This window comes from Syngnathus floridae, unplaced genomic scaffold (assembly GCF_059516105.1).
Source record: "Syngnathus floridae isolate MCC-2025c unplaced genomic scaffold, RoL_Sflo_1.0 HiC_scaffold_65, whole genome shotgun sequence".
Lineage (NCBI taxonomy): Eukaryota > Metazoa > Chordata > Actinopteri > Syngnathiformes > Syngnathidae > Syngnathus > Syngnathus floridae.
Window position 1 is genome coordinate 82,465 of NW_028284094.1, and position 6,206 is coordinate 88,670.

Genomic DNA, 6,206 nt, shown 5'->3' on the forward strand with positions numbered 1-6,206 from the left:
GCAAATGAGTTTGCCCGCCTGCCTGAGCGCTCCCCGTTTGTACATCCAGACGGATGAGATCAAGCTGAAAGACAGAGCGGTTAGTGTTTTGGATGAAGCCCTGGGGCCGGCCACGTCCACCGCCTTCAGCTGCAGACTCAGGCTGCCGAGCAGCAGATCGCTGCCCTGAGGGATTCCCAAAGGGCGGGCCTAAACTACCCTGGAAGTGGGGTCAACGCCGCTACTAGCAATCCTCTTCATTGCGTAAGCCACCTCATCACACACTTGCAGTACGCATGACTTAGTTCGTTGCTGGAGGAAGGTAGCACAAAAACGGTTTTGAACTTTGAACGAGTGCTTGTGCGTGTGTTGCGGGGCGTTTTCAGTCTCAGGAGGATCGGGACACGCGACGGTTTCATCTGAAAATCGCTGAGCTCAGCGCAGTCATCAGGAAACTGGAGGATCGAAACGCCCTGCTTTCTGAAGAGCGCAATGAACTGGTAATTTATTGACGGCACGCTTGAAGGTTTGCGCTACGTTTGATGCGCGCCATCCAGCGAGGCACCCATTGCGCTTGCTTATTAGTTGAGCGGCGCGGCGAGTCGGTTGCCTGGTAGATGTCTTTTATTGGGAGCCAAAGCCACGATTCCGTTCAAACCGATGCAAAAGGAATGGATACGTTCTGGCCCGCGTGTTGTGCGTCTTTCACATCCCGCACTTCATGCTTGCAGCTAAAGCGACTGAGAGAAACAGAAAGCCAGTTTCTGCCACTCCTGTACAAAAACAAACGCCTGAGCAGGAAGAATGAAGAACTCTCGCTGGTGCTGTGCCGCCTTGAAAACAAAGTGCGCTTTGTCACCCAGGAGAACGAGGAGATGGCAAGCTTGGTAAGTCGACGCGGACAACGGCGGCGTGCCAACAGAGTCCACTGCATTTGTGTTCCACAGAGAAGGCCTAGTTCGCTCAATGACCTGGACCGCGGTTGCGGCCAGCAGGACGGTGAAATGGAGTTCCTTCAAGTTGTGGAGCAGCGGCACATCATCGACGACTTGTCCAAGGTCTTCAGGCAGGCGACTCGGTGCACGTACGGCAGCGCCGCGCTCGCTCGCTGTCGCCAGGAAACCTTTTCCGTCCAAAGCTTGGCCGGCGGCCGCCATCCAAAAAATTGGCCCCTTAAATTCCGACCTTTCAAGCAGGAGCATTGTGCGCACGCGTTTGAACACGCTTTAGACTTGTTTTGCCGTTTTCAGCAGCTCAAAGCTCCCGCTTTGTCAGCGCCTTTGCCACTCGCTGTGCGCTGAAAACGACGGACTTGCCCGGCTGCTCAGCCCGTCAACCATGAGCCGCGAGCGCGACGTCATTGTCCGTAGGCAGCTAGTGGCAAAATGCACCCTGTTAGAGTTGCGCTCGCTCCAACTTATTTTGCAAGAACCACACGGGAGACAAGTAAGTTCTTTTGGACACCTGCAGGTGGAGAGTCCATCCGTTGTACGAATGAAGTCTGACTCTCGGCTCCTGCACGAGCATTTTAATTAAGAGAAACAGGGTGGGTGTAAGAGTGGATTGAATAGAGGAAGCCCTTGACCTCTAGTCAAAACATAGCAAGGGGTGTTTTACGACTTTGTGTAGGAAGGGATAAGCGATAGGGATAAATAAGGGATAAATAATATTATTTATTACAGGTTGCAGTCAAAGTCAAAGCAACATAATGATACGATAAAGATAATCTGGAAAACCCTGACACACCCTGTAGTTGTCACTTTTGGAAAAGACGAGCGTCCCTCCAATCATCGCCGGTGACGTGTTTTTCAGGCTCTGGAGACAAGAGCTCATGTCAGAATTGTCATTGTGAGTCGCGTTTGTTTCTGCGCCGGAGCCGTTCGTTCCCTTTGCATCCAAAGAATCTCAAAGGCGGATTATTTGTGTCGACAGGAGAGAGATTTGCTGCTACGATACCGACGTCCAGAATCTCTGAGGAGGAACAAAGCGTGAGGTCCTGCAAGGTGAGTCTGTTTGTTTGCGGCTGCTTGGTGTTGCGCAAGATGAAATGGCCTTTTTCTCGCTATCGTTCCTCTCGTCGATTCATCGTGAGGTGTCGCTTCAGTTTGTTCAGAGAGATGTTTGCTTCCGCGCCCGCAGGTCATCGAAACATTTTACGGCTACGACGAAGACGTGTTGGTGGACTCGGACGGATCGTCCTTGTCTTTTCACACCGACAGAACCCCCGACACGGAACCCGAAGAGGTAGCCCGCCATTTCTGCCAGCGTATTGGCACCAAACATTCCTCTTCAGCCTGGAATCGGACTCGTCTTTGCGTCGCGGGTGCTTTGTCGCCGGTCTGACTGATTCTGGTACTAGTGCTGTGTTGCATTGGTGTGTGCATGAAGAGGCGGAGCTTCGCTACCGCCAGCTGACGCAAGAATATCAAGCGCTGCAACGAGCCTACGCTCTGCTAGCCCAGACCAGCGAAGGGGACTACGACGCCGAGAAGGAGATCAAGGTGGCGCCCCTTTCCGCAACCCCCGGCCGGGTCGCAGCCTCCCCGTTCTCACCCAGCCTCGGGTGTTCTCTGGTCTGAAAGGAGGAGGAGGAGCCTCCCTCCTCCTCCTTTCAGACCAGAGAAAAGCTGATGGTAGAAATGGGTCACTATCAAAGCAGAGTAGCAGATCTGGAGTCAGCGCTGAAGCAACAAGGACAGGTAAGCTCATCAATGAGCACACCTTTTTCTCAGACAAAATAGCTACATTCTTCAGTCACTCATTCGTCTGGCATTACTGGACCAAACCCCCCCCCCCCCCGAACGTGGCTGGGAAAATGCGGAGAAAAGCAAATGTCATTTTCCAGTCAACCAAAGAATTTGTGGATGAAAATGACACAACATTCCAAAGCTGTCCACGCGTTTGTCTCTTCTAGAATGTCAAGTGGGTGGAGGAGAAGCAGCTGCTGCGTCAGAGCAATCAGCAGTTGGCCGAAAAGGTGACGGAAAGAAAGGCGCTGGGCGGAGTCGCTTGGCGTCACACCCGTCGGGAAGCCCCGCAGATGAGGTCTGACTGTCTTTTCAGGTCAGGCGGATGGAGGCGGAAGAAGCGCGTCTGAAAGAGCACATCCAGGATATCCGAGACCAAAACGAACTGCTTGAGTTCCGCATCCTGGAGCTGGAGGTGGGAAGACTCGCACAAGCGTGTTGAGGCCAGAGATGTGACGGACGGACGGACGGACGGACGGACGGATGCATGCCTCTGCCTTTCAGGAGAGGGAGTGGCGCTCCCCCGTCTTGAAGTTTCTGCAAGTCCGTTTCCCAGACGGCCTCAGCCCTTTGCAGATCTACTGCGAGGCCGAGGGCGTGAGCGTACGTAAGGCGTCCCTCGCAACCCTAACCTTAACCCGAGGTCCCAGAACACCTTACATTGCTCCTTGCGCCTTTCCCCCGGACATCGTCATCAGTGATCTGATGAAGAAGCTGGACATCCTGGGCTATAACGCCGTAAGTGTATGTCGAACTCCTTATGTTCGCACTCCACGAGACTCGGCGGCTCAAATGTGACTTTTGGAAGGCTTTGCGCTGAAAGAAGCTTGTTGACGCTGTGCCTTTGGGCTCTTGCAGAATCTCACCAACGAGGAGCAGGTGGTCGTGATTCACGCCAGGACCCTTCTCACCCTAGCCGAGAAGGTAACGCGCACGTCCACGCACGCTCTCGCATTCTGCTTATGTGACAGCAGCCTTTCCTCAGTGGTTAGAATACATCAAAGTGACCAAGTCAGCACTTCAACAGAAGATGTTGGACATTGAAAGTGAGAAGGTAGACAGACACGCGACATCAGCCAAGGGGAACTCCGGCAATGTGCCCCAACAATTCTGACCTTGAGCTGTGCTAGGATATGTTCTGCAAGCAGAAGGGCTACCTGGATGAAGAGTTGGACTTCAGGAAGTGTTCCATGGACCAGGCTCATAAGGTAAGCCGCCCTCAAATCTCCCGCCGGACCACTGATGGACGAGGATTGCGGCCCAGAGGATCCTGGAGCTGGAGGCCATGTTGTACGAGGCGCTACCGCAGCGGGACTGCCCCGCCACGGACGGCGAAAAAGCCAGCCACGCTGGCGTGAATGACGTGCTGACGGCGGATCAGAGAGAAGAGCTTAGGAGCGCCGTGGACCAATGGAAGCGAGCCCTGATGTGCGAGTTGAGGGAGCGCGACGCTTGCATCCTCCAAGAGAGAATGGATCTGCTGCACAGCGCGCAACAGGTAAGGGCCCAAAGCCAGCCCGGCACTTACTTGCACGCTTACTGGCTTTTGAATGCCACTTTCCATTTGTCCGTCCTAGAGGAACAAAGAGCTGAAAGAATTCATCGAAGCTCAGAAGAGACAAATCAAACAATTGGAGGAGAAGTTTCTGTTTCTCTTTCTATTCTTCTCCTTGGCCTTCATTCTGTGGCCCTAACACCAGCTGGTGAGTGAGCTCCAGCGGCACCGCACTCGACACCTCCGATACACTGCCAGCCGGTCTCAGACGTTGGCAGACGCTCCGATGCCAACGTATACCCCCCGCCACGGTGACAGAGGCACCGCGTCACACCGGCGCTCATCCAATCAGAAGGCAGGAAAAGCAAATTCACATGCAGGGCACTTTTGAACCAGAAGAGAGCGCCACAAAAAACGGTTGTTGCCCCAAACGCGCACTAAAAAGGGTCAGAATAACAAGAGTCCCACTGGCCAGCCGGGGCCACCCGTCCAGCTGTTTCTTCAGGGGGAAAAAAATTGGAGTCACCGGTGAGTACATTTTGCATTTAGCTCTGCTTTTCTGCTTCTGTCTTCAAGTGTGTGGCATCCTGCGATCAAAGATTCAGCCAACCCCAAAGCGGTTGACCTCAACGTCCCACCACCATGCCTACCAGAGCAGGTGACGTGATGCTTTGGACATCCTTCCGTCTCAGATGCCCAAAAGTACTCTTTGCCACATCTGCGGCAATACGGTGTCTTTTCAAAGGTGCAAATAAATCCAGCGTGGGCGGAACACGCACGTCTTCGGTTTTTCCCGCTTTGTTTGTGTGACAGCTGTTGTGAAAATTTTATACAAATAAAGTTGTATAGTACAGGTTTGGCCAAGCCGCAACTCCCGAACCGCATGCGGCTCTTTTATGTTCATATCAACATTTGTGTGTGTGTGTGTGGGGGGGGGGGGGGGGGGGGGGGGGGGGCGTGTTGGCTTCACTTGAGTTCAATTTGGTATTTTGGTCAAAAGCGCATGTGGTGAAATTCCACAAAGTAGGATGGGCAAACACATTTCTTTAAACTATGAGTGTCAATTGGGCTCTCGAAATGGCAGGGAAAAGATGCACAGCAAAACGAAAATACGTAGATGAACACAGGACGTTTTAATCAGAGTGGGAAAGTTTCTATTTTTTGTTGAACGTGATGGCAAACCATTCTGCCTGATATGTCAGACCTCAGCGCATTTCAAAGATTCAAATCTTCAGCGCCATGCACTTAAGCTCACTCCATGCTAACATTGATCAGGCGTCGAACCCGCAACATCATGCTTAAGAGGTGGCCATGCTAACCAGTGCGCCATTATGTCAACGCATAATAACTGTAAGTCTACTGATCAAAACAGCGGTTACTACATGACGTCGCTACGTCGTGGTCACGTGACGCAGACAAGACGTCAATGGACGTGGGCAGAGTTAACTTGTTTAAAAGGGAGTGGGCAGAAGAAATATTTAATTTATTTAAATCTATTTTGAGTGCACACCATTATGCCAATGCATAACAACTGTAAATCTACTAAACAAAACAGCGGTTGCTATATGACGTCTGCCACGTCGTGGTCACGTGACGCGGACGTGACGTCGACGCCTACTTTACATCCCACCGATCACAGGACCCCTCGGCTGCATAACCGTGCCCCCTTCCCAACCAATCGGATTTGCTATACGCGAAAACGACGCCAATGGAAAGAGCTTCCGCCCAAATTTAAATCCGTGGGCGTGGCTCGCAGCAGGAAGTAGGAAAATGGCGGCGATGTTGACAAAGACACAGCGGATGGTAACATACGACTAACAAGAGAAATATTTTTATTTTCTGCTTGCAACTGGACCGTCCAGAGCGTACACGGTAAGTACAACTCATCGTTTTTAAAAAGAAGTACTTTTGTTGCCCTGAAAAGCGAGTGAGCGTGGCGTTTGTGGGGGACGTCGAATTTCGACGATTCTTTCTGGTCAACGGTT

At 52.3% G+C, this 6,206-nt stretch overlaps 2 long non-coding RNA genes across 3 annotated transcripts; both read left to right on the forward strand.

Moving 5' to 3' along the window:
• The first annotated feature begins 812 nt into the window (after window positions 1-812).
• Window positions 813-2,480, forward strand: LOC148378098 (uncharacterized). 2 transcript variants are annotated; one of them, XR_015856172.1, is made up of 4 exons: window positions 813-866; window positions 1,912-1,982; window positions 2,119-2,223; window positions 2,368-2,480. It is a non-coding gene; the product is annotated as an uncharacterized LOC148378098 (long non-coding RNA). The 2 variants fall into 2 exon arrangements; XR_015856171.1 differs by lacking the exon at window positions 813-866 and having other exon boundaries at window positions 1,631-1,982.
• A 758-nt stretch (window positions 2,481-3,238) lies between these two features.
• Window positions 3,239-3,839, forward strand: LOC148378099 (uncharacterized). The gene is made up of 3 exons (XR_015856175.1): window positions 3,239-3,464; window positions 3,585-3,650; window positions 3,712-3,839. It is a non-coding gene; the product is annotated as an uncharacterized LOC148378099 (long non-coding RNA).
• The last annotated feature ends 2,367 nt before the right edge of the window (window positions 3,840-6,206 follow it).